General features: G+C 40.8%; 1 protein-coding gene across 1 annotated transcript in view; it reads right to left on the minus strand.

The window, feature by feature from the left end:
* Positions 1–10951, minus strand: part of GAR1 (GAR1 ribonucleoprotein) — a 183347-nt gene extending 172396 nt beyond the window's left edge. The window contains exon 1 of the mRNA XM_044063445.1: positions 10836–10951. The gene's annotated coding sequence lies outside the window, so the exon portion shown is untranslated. The remainder of the gene's footprint in view (positions 1–10835) is intronic.
* Positions 10952–13766: the final 2815 nt, after the last annotated feature.

The following is a 13766-nucleotide window of genomic DNA, read 5'->3' on the forward strand; positions in this document are numbered from 1 at the left end:
ACAGTCTAAATTACCATTAATAAAAATACCACACCACTGCTAAGTATAGACACACCTCCATTTCCCCCAACTGACCATGACAATTACCAAAATCAAATAAAGATCATCTCTGCTCAACATAATTCTACACCTCAGCTTTATTAAATTCTACACCTCAGCTTTATTAAATTAATTATCAAACCTATAACCACAAGTAATAAGTATGCTTAGTGTTTCTTAAATTTCATCAATGATAACTCCCTGGAGCAAACTGCCAGTTTTCCAAATACACACCCTGATTTCCTTTATTTTCTCCTCATTTTCACAGCTCAAGTCTACACAATTGTTGTCACCACTTCCCCTTTTTAAGTCTTAACATAAATCTGTATGTAAACCTAAACTCGTTTCCCTTTCTTCTTTTAAAAGCACAGGGCACCCCTCCAACAAATTCCACCCTCTGAGGATTTCTCCAAATCAAACCAGTTAGTCTTCTCAGATGATCTGGTATCTCCACAATCCATTTCTCAACCCTGCTTTGTCAGTCAATAATTCTCTTCTTTCTCTCCCTATCCTTCTCAGAAACTAACCCTCCTCCAATATTTCCTCACCTTGTTCATCTTTACTGCACTCCAGCCGTTTGTTACTACTGTTTTATCCTCCCTTTTTACTTACTCAAACAAACCAAAAAAAATTCTAAGCTTGTTTCCTGCCTTTCCTGTAACTAGTCTAGTCCAGATACAGATTTGCTGTATCCAGGACTGTTTGTAAGGTTCTGAGCTCCCCAAGCCTTTATGTGTTGGAGGGAAGCCTTCTAGCTTATCAGTGGGAGTGTTAAGCACTAGGTAGCCTATCTACCACAAGAGGAGTGGTTTCTGGTCTAGAAATTGTAGTTTATTGGCCATTTGGGCAGTTTTTCCATCTCTTTCAACTTTCTAGTTTAAAAGCCCGCATTTGCTCGTTTCCCGCTTTTCCTGTAACTAGTCTAGTCCAGATACAGATTTGCTGTATCCAAGACTGTAACTTTCTGAGCGGTGCCAAAGTCTGCTCTTCAATTTTTTTCCTTAGATCTACTAGTTCTCTCCTCTCCTGCACTAGCTTATTAGTCTAGCACTTTACCAGACTTCTTGTAGCAATTATTGTAGCACACAAGTGCTACCAGCACTAAATATTCTACAAGGAAACAGCTCTGGTACTTATTACTAATGCCCACCCCTCCAGGCTTGTCTAAAGGTCAGTTCCCTGTGCTTTCTCCTATTAACCTGATAATCTTGGGCATCCTGAGGCAATGTAGCAATTGCCTCGTACAGTGACAACCCTCTCCGCTTACCTCCCAACACTCAGACTTATGAGATATGCACTTACATATCCAAATTGGAAGCCACACACTCTCCAGCCAAGACCAGAATAGCTAGTCAAGTGGAAAAGTCAACACTTGCACCACACCACATGGAACACATAACCCTCCAGAACACACACCAACACTACCTTCACATAAAAACACAAATCACACACCCACCTTTGCAGAGGATTTCAATAAAAATCTACCCAAACAGCAGAGACCTCCAAGGCAGAAACGCACGTGACCACCACAACACTAATCATGAGACACACAACTCTTCTAAACAGTGTGCCACTCAACCAAAGCCCCCAAGGCAAAACAGCATGCCTAACACATTAGTCGTAGGTGACTCGATAGCGAGACACACTGATGTCCCACTAACTAGGTTGAATAAAGAGAAAGTAACAGCTGCCTGTCAGGCGCCAGGATCCGCCACATAACACACGCAGCCACATAACACACACACTTAGGTCCCTCAAAAAAAGGTACAAATATGACTCTGTCATTGTACATGTGGGTGTGAATGGACATACCTCCCTGGACTACATGAAGAGACATGGAAGAGCTCTCGGATTATGTAGCCCAGGCAGGTATGACCCTAGACCTGAGCAGCATCCTACCATCACCCAGAAGGATACCACAGTACAAGCAGAAAATGATTGATTTCAACAATTGGCTAAGTTTCTGGTGTCATTCTAAGGGGATTTAGTATCTGTCTGCCTGGGATGACATGATAGACAGACCTCGATCTTTGCCAGAGATGGCCTGCAACTGTCACCCTGGGCTTCTGGATACTGGCCAAGGCTTTTGCCAACCCTATAGTGCCTTTTTAGGCTGTGTTCCAAAGACCAAATTACCACCTTAACAGCTACAAAGAAATGCAATCTGACGGTCATGCTGCTCAGCACTAGAAGTCTAAATCTCAAAATGCACTCGCTTGAAGCACTCCTTAAAATGCAGAACACTGACATTTGTGCCATAACAGAGACCTGGTTCAAGGCAGCAACAGCACCCCTGCACTACCAGGCTATAACTCATTCCAACACCTTGTGGCCCCAGAACCTGGACTGAAGCTCCAAAGGCGGTGGTGTTTCCATATTCATAAAGGATGGGTGCACCTCCAGACTGGTAGCCCAACATAACGCATCTGAGACACTTCAGGTGCAACTAACATTGGTTAAGACAGCCATTCAGGTTGTAGCCTGTTATAGGTTCCCAACCATGTCCCAGACTCACACTCCACGTTCCTAAGCACCCTGGAGAATATCAGGGTCCAACCTAACACTCTCACACTGGGCGACTTTAATTATCCCTCCGTTAACTGGGAAAACTATTCATTTACCAATAAACTTGCCCAATGTTTCCTGGAATTCATTAATTCCAATGCCCTGGACCAGCTCGTTCTTACTCCCACTAGAGGTAGCAACATCCTTGACCTGGTCATTACTAACATGGGCAACCGCTGCTCTACACCAATATTCAATTCCTCCCTGGTTAGATCCGGCGCTCTCCTCCAAAAAAAGGAAGCCAATCTGGTGGTCCCCTGCCATAAACTCTACAACAGAAGGATGAAACTGATGTGGAATAAGGTGAAGTCCCAAGACTGGAAAAAGCCCCTTATCTGCCTCAACAATAAGTTGAGGTCCCTCATCAAATCCTCTAAAGCTAGCTATGAAAACGGAACTGCAGCAGATAGTAAAGACAAACACAAGGCCTTCTATAGTTATGTAAAGAATTGCCACGGCAATACCCAGATTTGCTCTGAGCTACTGCACAATGGTACCTCCTATACCGAGCCAACAGATACTGCCAATATACTGGCCGACAGATTCAGTACCAACTTTACCCCTCCCCCCCCCAAAGGACCAATCACAATACCAGTAGACTGCCAGGCACCCAGTATTACTGCTGCACAGGTTAAAACAGCACTGTCCAAGGCCAAGAATACAGCTTCTATGGGACCTGACAATATTCCTGGCTGTGTTCTACATGAACTACAGAGTGAACCGGCACCTCACCTGCGTGCCCTGTTCAATCATAGCCTCACCTCAGGCTTTGTCCCTACCGAATGGTGCACTGCTACAGTCATTCCTCTCCACAGAGAAGGAGCGACTACAGACCCTGGGAACTATCATCCCATTAGCCTGACAAATCTGATATGCAAAGCCATGAAACGCATCATCATGGACCTAATAAAAACAAGGATATAGAGAATCGCCAAACTCTGGATCCCACACAGTTTGGTTTTGTGAAGGGTAGATCATGCCTGCTCAACTTCATTGAGTCAGTCACCAGAGCTGTGGATTAAGGCCAGGTGGTTCATACAGCGTACCTTGACCTGGCCAAGGCCTCTGATACCATTCCCCACCCAGGAATCATAGAAAAACACACTAAGCTAGGCATCAACCCCTTTATCACTAGGTGGGTTGCAAACTGGCTCACTGGTAGAACCCACAGTGTGAAAGTGGCTAACTCCAAGTCAGACTGACGACCAGTCACAAGTAGAGTCCCACAGGGATCAATTCTGGGTCTTCTCCTGTATCTACTTCTCTGAAGTCGAGTACAACATGAAGGGACTTTGGCTGAAAACCGTTCACAGACGATTGCAAGTTGGGAGCTATTATTAACTCCTCAAGTGATGCTGACATCCTACAAAAAGGTTTCACTGAGACGAACGACTGGTGTCAGAACCATGGTCTTAAGCTCAATGCCAAAAAAATGTGTTATCCCCTTTGGGAAAAACCCGGTTCCCATGAATTACCACATCAATGGTAGTACACTAAAACACAGAAGGCGTTATAAGAGATCTGGGAACACAGGTCGACAGCAATCTCTCTTTCTGACCACCACATTGCCACTGTGGTCAGAAAGTCCTTTTATGTGGCACATCTCATTACTAAGGGTTTTGCATCCAGGGAGAAAGAGGTCATCATCTCCCTCTACTCTTCCCTCATTAGGCCACTCATTGAGTACAATGCCCCATTTGGCATGTACCTCACTAGACACATGCAACAACTGGAGTGGCAGCAAAAGTACCTCACAAAGAGGATCCTAGGCCTTAACATTTGTCCTATATAGACAGACTCAAAAAACTCCCAACTATTCTCTGTCTCATATTGCCTACATAGAGGTGATCTCTGCTTGACTTACAAAGCCATGTCTGACCCAGCTCTGTTAGAAATGCTACATCTAAAGAAATCCCAATCCGTCCGCACCATACCCATCCAGAGACCTCATCCTCTTTACCACAATCAACAGAACATGCTGGAGGGACAGGTTCATAACCCAAAGACTGCCCATGCTATGGAATAGACTTCCCATACATGTCAAGCAGAACACCTCATTGGCCCTCTTCAAGAGGAATCTTGATGAGTGGAAAATTCACCCCAGGGATTACTCCAGTGGCTTTACTTGACAGAGGCACTGGTAACTAAGGTCAGTTTTTGACCAGCTGGACTTTTTCCAGGTCAACAAATGTCAAATAAATAAATAAATAATTGACCTAGAAAAGTTCAGAAATAACCTTACTCTTACCAACCTCTCTGCCACAGATGCAACTCTCATTTCAGACATCTACTCACACCTAAAATATACCAACCCTTCAAATACAGTAGGAAATTTAATATCAGATACTCGTAGAACCCTCACAATAAATGTGTACAATTAAAGGAAGAAAACCGCTGACCATCTATAATAAAGCTCCATCTGTACATTACAATGAATGCCTCAAATTAAGGTGGCAAGAATTTAAAAAAAAGTGTACTATTACCAACTTGTACAGCTAAATACAACCTTAGGGTGGCTACCTGTAGTGAAGACAGCCATAAAACTTTCAGCTACAGCAGGCAAACAACAGGTAAGAAAGAAGATTAACTGTACCAAAAACCTCAAGTCTGTATTCAAACTAAGGATTTCTAGCACTACTAAAAACAACTAAAATGATTCAGCTATGCTGCGAAACATCAAGGCTTCATGCATACTTGCAATACCACACAACTTGGTCCTGAGTCAATAGCCAATATCTTACTGGATAAATTTAGTTCCAACATCACCCCGTGTTGTTCCTCCATTCCTTAAGTCACTCCACACATTCACAAAAAAAAATGACCCGCAATCATGTCGGCCTTATTCACAACAAAGAATACTATAGCTATGCATCTTGATAATCTCATCTGCTCTACAGGTTGTGTCAACCCTTCCTGCAACACCAGCACAAACTGGATTCCACCAGGACACCACCACCATAATCAGCAAAATATACAGTTATGTATGAACTTACCATTTTTAATCTCAGCCTCTCCACAAAATGTCGCTGATGCCATTAATAAGGATGACACCATAACCACCAATCTAATCATACCTAGACCTATTAATTTCTATTTGCAAAGTTATAGCCCACATCTTAATCGAATTCAACAACTTAGACATGGGTAAGCTTGCATTCCTAGGTCTTAATCAATCTAACCTTTCTTAGAGGTAAATCCTGCCTCCTAAACCTGGCTAACTTTTTCAAAAAGGACTCCAAAGCCATTGATAACAGTGCCTCAACATTCACTTGGCCAAAGCCATTGATACAATCTTCCACACTGGCATTACTGATGAACTAACATACCATTGATACAATCTTCCACACTGGCATTACTGATGAACTAACATAACAAATTATTATTACATTTTTTTTTTTTTGCCAGACAGCCAATTACATCACAGGAAGAACTCATGCAGTAATAGGCAGCTTGGATTTCCTCTGAATGTAAGAATGTCACTAGTGGAGTCCCACATTTCGGTCTTGGTCCTCTCCTTTTCAGCATCTACTTTTCTGATATCCAGCCACGGGTCCAAGGCCTATACTGGTAACTAAGTTTGTTGACAACTGAGAAATGGCAGCAATCAACAGTTCTTCTGCACACAAACACACACACCCTACAAGACAACCTTGACTAAAATAGCTCCTGGTGTACAGCCAATGGTCTCAAAATAGCTGCTCAAAAATACAGTGTGGTTCTGTTTGGAAAAAATAAACTCCCGCAGCTCATACTACATTAAGGATACCCCACTCCAAACTGACAAAGACCTGGACATCTTACAGTAACACAGTATCATTTAGCCACCATGTTTCTACCACAGTCTGCAAATTATTCTACTTGACTATCAAAGTTTGCCGTGTCACTATTCTATATAAAAGCAAGTTAGGTATCCCTCTTTCTCTCCTACATCCTGCCAACTTTCTCCAACTCAAAAATCCTACTAACCATGCTAAGACTAAACACAAGGTAATCACAATATTGGGTCTCCTCAAAAATCTCTTATGAAACCATAATATTGGGAAATGTTTATACAGTGGTTACAACTACCACATCACTTCTCTCAACTATAATATACAGACTTCTATATAAACCAGAAAATTACCCAACCCTTTACAACTTATTACAACACTACTCCCCAGTCAAATTTTACACTCACTATGGAACCACAACCCACTTCCACTGAAACCTATCTTGAAAGCAGACATTTAAAACAATTAAAACTTCACCCATCAAATCAAAAGATTTGCTCCTGTACATCAAGGATAAATGCCACTTATCAACAGCTCGCCATATGAATATTTCTTTCTTCAGAATCTCATACTCCACTGCCATTCACCAATACCTGAACAGTTTTACTAGTGTTTGCCAGCCATATACATAACTTTGTGATACTGCTTACCTACTCCTCTACATTTCCAATACAAACCTTATAAACAGCCATTTATACAATTGTCTCAGAATCAGGTTTATACCTTAACTACAACATTAACTTTTTTTGCCCTATCTAGTTCCTTTCCTCACCTCTATTTCTTTCAGTTTCTAAGCATTGATAAAATCTATTATCTGTTTGACAAACCCACCAATACATCTCTACAAATACTCAATGTTCAACCTCTACTTGTGCACAAGTATTTTTTTATACTGCAATAGTTGCCTTTAAATGTATAGTACTTAATATCCGTTTATGTATATTACTAAAATGTCTGCAATATTGCCGAACTTTTCTCCATGGGCCTCTGAAAAGGAGCTTTTGACTAAACCAAGTAAACAAAAGCACAATAAAATAAATAAAACAATAAATAAAATCTGGTTATTCCCCAAAGGTACTTCCTTTGCATGGGTCTAGGACTCTTGCACGAAAGCACTTTTTACAGAATCATGAATGGGCGGGCATACTTACATGAAAATGCTTTTCACCGAAGCAGCATTTTCACGTAAGTATGCCTGTTGTGCCGGTCGTACTATGGTGCGGATAAGGGAAAATTCCCTTTTCCCCACTGTAGTGCGATCCTGGAGTGAGAATATTAAAGTAGGGGGGGTAGGGGTGCTGAGGGGCTTGCCCCCCTGCATAAAAGTAGATTTAATGTTTTTTTTTTAAACACACTTTAGCAAAAGCACTTTTTCAGTGAAAGCGCTTTCGTTAAAGTGTGTTTGGTGATAGTGGATTCGGACTGTTGAACTTTCGTTCAACAGTCCTAGATCCCTCTACATACACATAAAGAAAGGCCATAATCTCATTCTACTCATCCTCTACAATGGCAACCACTATATAAAATAAAATGTCCCCTCTAGTATGCTTCTCTCTAAGCACCTGGTTCAGGTTAAGAAGATTCATGACCAAGAAAACTCGAAGGACTTGAGTCTCTCAGTTACTCATATAGAATAGCTGCCCTTTCTGCACATCTGGTGCCCTACAGCATCCCTCACAGCGACCTAGCCTCCAGTGTCACAAAATACCCTGTGCTATTCAAATTCCTTCACAAAGCCAACGGCTCCTCAAATAGCAGCACCAAGGACCTTGAACACCCTCAACAAATAAACAGCAGCGAAGAGCAGAGATTCCTAACAGAATGCATCCCTACTTTTGAAACAAGCCTCCCCTACACATTAAGCAAAGTAGTACCCCAGCAACTCTCAAAATCAACCTCACTTACTGCATGTTTTTTATAAATTCACTCATGGGATAACCTGTCCTTGAAAGGACGGAAAGCACAACTGATGCACAGCAGAACAAAGGTGGGGGTACACGGACTTATTTGTCTCAGCTCCTATATAACATATACACCTATTAATTCCATAATGAGGGAAGGATTTGTGCTTTATATACACGAAGGTTGGTACTAAAAATGTAAAATGGCATGGGGGCAAAATTCCAGGATACTGACTTTTTGATTTATAACCATAATTTACTCCAACCTGATCTGAAATTTTAAAAGAAACAACAAAAGAGTGGGTAGAACAGAGTTGTCTGGTGGTCAGAAAATTAGATTTGGATCTGCAGTATTGTTTATCCTCTAATATATTGTCTATTGCAGAGTACGTAGCTACACTCCCACTGCTGCTATACAATCTCACCATATGTTAACTCCACATCTCAGGAGTTCAACCTCAAACCTATATTGCTCCAACACTCTGGTATTTCTCTTAATTTTCTTTACTAAACCACCAATGCAAGGCATTCATTAAGCACTTTTTTCCAAACTATCATCCCCACGCTGTCGAGCTTAAGTAGGCAAATTGTTTGACACTTGTGTAAAGAAACTCTTCTTATAACCTGTTCACCCTTAAAGACTCCAGGCTATATTCCTTCTCTGCTCTTAGAAATCTTTATCTCCACTTCATCTTTTCAGCACCATGCAGACACACTTACTTTCGGCAATGACAATATTTACCATCACTCAAGAAGGGCGTTCTTCTTCCTCCTCAAACATATTTATTTTTCTTCTTTCTCACTCTTCAACACTAGACACACACTTCTGTCCTTAAAAATGTATACCACCTCTCATGAAGGGCCATCTTATTTTTCTTTCGCTTACAAATGTTTCTGCAACAGCCATCTTCTTCTTCTTCTTTCTCTTACCAATGTTTCTGCAATACACACAACACTTTACTTCATTTTACCTACTCAGAATCTTGTTTGCTCTGTTTTATAACTGTCACTGTTGGTCTGAAAGCACTACTCATCTTAAAACGGCAGTCTCAGATGTATTACTTTTGAGAACGTCTTAATTTTTATAACAAACCACAACATAGTTTTCACTCAATGGTTTCTCCATAGCCCACTCAGATTTACAGTTGGTGCACCAGTAAAAGGTCCAGAAAGTACTCCCCCAAAAAGCAGGTTCACTCAGCTCTGCAGAATGTATTAATAATCCAAATTCCAACTGGTATACTCAATACTGCAGCACACTTACCTGTTCACTATGCATTCTCTAACCTCACCATTTGTACTGCATCCTCTTAATCTGTACTCCTTAGGCTTAAGGGAAACCTACAAAGTAGTAACCCACTTAAATTAGTATATCTATTATATCCAACGGTCCACTTCATTACATTCAAACCTACACTTAACTTTACCACTACTTCACCTTCCTCATCATACCTTTTCTGCCACACCCCTCCAGGAAGACACTAGGCTGTTTTGATTTAAATAGAATCATGCAAAATGCCACCAAAATTAACTAATGCCAACCAAGCTCATTGGATGCAAGAACAAAATACCTCTCAAAAGTCCCTGTTTATGTTTTAAAAAGATCTTCCTTATATATATATATATATATATATATATATATATATATATATATATATATATATACACACATATATATGTGTATGTGTGTGAGCGTGTGCGTGTGTGTATACATATATATATATATATATATATATATATATATATATATATATATATATATATATATACATACACACACACACACGTGTGTGTGTGTGTCTGTTGTGCCTTTCGGCTTATCCCCATTAGGGGGCGCCACAGCGGAACTCTGGTCAGCGGTTTGGTAGTGGATTTTTACGGGCCGAGTTACCAACCCTGACGCACAAGCACAACCTTCAACCAAGGCAGGCCCATTCACGCATGCCTCCACACAGAAGACGCTCTAGCTGAGAATCGAAGGCGACAACGCTTCCGACTGTCGCAGCACCACTACCGCGGGGGTGTATTAATGTGTGTGTTTATATACACACGTGCATAATTTCCAATAAAATGATGGGTACATAAATCACCTCATAAGAAAACAATACTACCTTTTCAAACCCCTAATCAAAAGCCGGCAGGTAAGAAAGTAACGAACTACCAGTCAAGTCATAAATGAACACTAGAGTATCACTTTAGATCTTTATCACTGTTACTGTACTAATTTACCTCAAAAACAGAATTCAAAATGCCGCATACTGTGTTATCAAACAACATGAATGAATTGAAACTTCACTTCAAGAAAAGACTTAAGGGTACAGCAAAATATATTACAACCTCTGGATCGGGCGAACACCCATTTAAAAATATATAACGTAAAATATAAAACTGTTCAATCATTATCAAATCGAAGACGATTCTGATTCAAGACCATAGTAATACAGTCCTTCTGTGGAAAAGTGTGAGCCCCCAAAATATCTACCATGTGTTTTATTTACTTTCACAACGAGTTAGACATTTTGGGAATAAAAAAACGAACAGCATAAACCTCATAACTTACCCGGGAAACAAATAATCATAATCCGTAAAGATTCTGCATCAAAACGAGAGGCACGATAGAAAAGCTAAAAAAAATCAAGTTTGGAGAACACGTATGTCGCAGCCTATTGACATCACTTCACAAAGTTGCGGTTGGTCAATTACGAAAAAACACGTATGCAAGAAGCAGTATTTTATTACTGTATTGAAGTGAAGTTTATTTTGTTAGAATGTGGGGCTTTGTGTTTGTTGTAGTATGTAATACAATTTATGATGTCTGTTACAATGTAAATTAATTTGTGACTTTAAATCCGTTGCTTCCTCTTTAATGTAAGAATATAAAGTGTTTTATCAGGATAACAGCTGTATAGAGTCTGTAAGGTATTTTGAATCGGGAGCCAGCACATTTCTGAAGTGTAGCTCCCACACTAAGGAAAAAAAAAAGTTTCTTCATTTCATGTACGTTGTTAGTTAAATGTTTTATGTATTTTTTACACTGTCATTTCTTTGCTTTTTCCAGTGCATGTCTGTTTTGTATTCTTTTTATGTAATTTCATAAATCTGTATGTATATTCTGCAGCTTTTCTCCTGGGGTCTACTCTGCACTGAAAAAGGGCCATTCGGCTCAGCTGGACTAACCCGGTTAACAAGTAAATAACCTTAACTTGGATTTTTTACTCGTATGTAAACAGTCACACCTCTCAGCTGGCCATATTTGTGCCTCACATTTTGGTCTGTTTCTCATAAAATTGTGGTTTTCTTGCAAGTCACTGGTAAATGTTCGAGGACTCATTATCTTCTTTCGGCTGTTCTCGTTAGGGGTCGCCACAGCGGATCACCTGTTTCCATTTCTTCTTGTCCCCTACATCTTGCTGTGTTACACCAACCACCTGCGTGTCTTCTCTCACCACATCCATAAACCTTATCTTAAGCCTTCCTTCTTTTCCTGTTACCTGGTAGCTTTATCCTTAGCATCTTTTTCCCAATATACTCAGCATCCCTCCTCTGCACATGTCCAAACCAATGTAATCTTGCCTCTCTGGCTTTGTCTCCAAACCTTACAACCTGGGCAGACCCTCAAATATACTTATTCCTAATCCTGTCCACCCTCATCACACCCAGTGCAAATTTTAACATTTTTAACTCTGCCACATCCAGCTCAAACTCCTGCCTTTTTGTCAGTGCCACTGTCTCCAACCCATATAACATAGCTGGTCTCACTACCCTCTTGTAGACCTTCCCTTTCACTCTTACAGGTACTCGTCTGTCCCAAATCACTCCTGACACTCTTCTCCACCCACTCCATCCTGCCTGTACTCTCTTCTTCACCCCTCTTCCACACACACCATTACTCTGAACTATTGACCCCAAGTATTTAAACTCATCCACCTTCGCCACCTCTACTACTTGCATCCTCACCATTCCTCTATCCTCCCTCTCATTCACACACATAAATTCTGTCTTAGTCCTGCTGACCTTCATTCCTCTTCTCTCTAGAGCATATCTCCATCTCTCCAGGGTCTCCTCCACCTGTTCCCTACTCTCACTACAGATCACAATGTCATCTGCAAACATCATAATCCACGGGGACTTCTGATCTCGTCTGTCAACCTGTCCATCACCATTGCAAATAAGAAAGGGCTCAGAGCTGATCCTTGATATAACTTCAGTCTAGGCCCTTTCAGAAAGCTTCCAATAAACTAACTTTCAGGAAACAAATGCAAGGTAGATCCAGACATAAGGGCTATACCTGTCAGGCCCAGCATCAACCTAAAAAAATGGACTGATGTTGTTCCCATTCCCCCCATCCTTCCCATAATGGCAGTCCTGTGAACTAGTGCCAAATTCTGGTCATTCACTATCCTCTTTAGCAACATATAACATCAAATTCCTGAGTTTTAAGCATCATTCACAAAGGTTACCATTGGGTGTGGATGTCCCCTCTTTTTAGAGGGATTCTCTTGCACCCTCCCTCCCTTCCAGACCTCTCTCTTCCTTCCTAAATCTTCATCAGATGTTGACTCATGTCTCTATCAAACTGTGCCCTCCTTCAAAAGAGGTTAGGGATTTTATTCAAGAATGCTGCTGGTGCCAAAGCCAAGGGTCCTAGAGGTCCATTTTAGAGCTTTTCTTTCTAAATCGTCATAATCACAGTGCCAAAATTCAAAACGTTCTCTCTTCAGATGGTATTGCATCTAATTTCCCCAGGCAGTGGCTTTGGATTTAAAAGATACTTATCATTGTATTCATCTCCACAACAATTTTAGACATGTTTTGCATTTTTCAGTAGCTATGTTGCATTTTCAATTTTCTGTTTTGTCCTTTGGACTCTCTGCTGCTAACAGGGTATTCACAAAGTGCCTTACTCCATTAATAGCCCATTACAGGTTGCAGAGGTATTGTGTTTTCCATACCTAGACAACTTCTTAATAGTGGCAGAGTCCTTGAGAATTTGTCAAAAGTTCCTTAAGTGGGCAATGAATCTTTTTCATGTTCCGGAATTTCTGATAAACAGGGAGAAATCTCTTTCTTCACTCACAGTTCCAAATTTCTGGACTGTCTGCTGGATACATCCCTTATGAGAGGTTTCTTTTCCAAGACAAGATGTTCTCTTAATGTGATGCATTTTCTGGAATTCTCTGAGCTGACTCAGATGTTGGTCATGGTCTTTCAGAATTTTGGGATATATTACCTCTACAACTCTCATGATTCCTCTGGCCAAACTTCTTATGAGGACAATTCATCATCATCATTTTAACAAATTTTTACATGGGGTTGAGGCTTAGTGTAAACTGTCACCATCTCTCTAGATTCAGTGCCACTGTCCTGCCTTCTTTGACAGTCATGCATGACAGTGCAGGTCTTTTGTCATACAATCCATCCACCTCTTTGCTGGATGCCCTTGTTTCCTCTTGCCTTCTTCCTGTCCGTCTTAAATCTTTTTCACCATGTA

This window comes from Protopterus annectens, chromosome 2.part1 (genome assembly GCF_019279795.1).
Source record: "Protopterus annectens isolate FY-2018-M chromosome 2.part1, PAN1.0, whole genome shotgun sequence".
NCBI classification, from domain to species: domain Eukaryota; kingdom Metazoa; phylum Chordata; order Ceratodontiformes; family Protopteridae; genus Protopterus; species Protopterus annectens.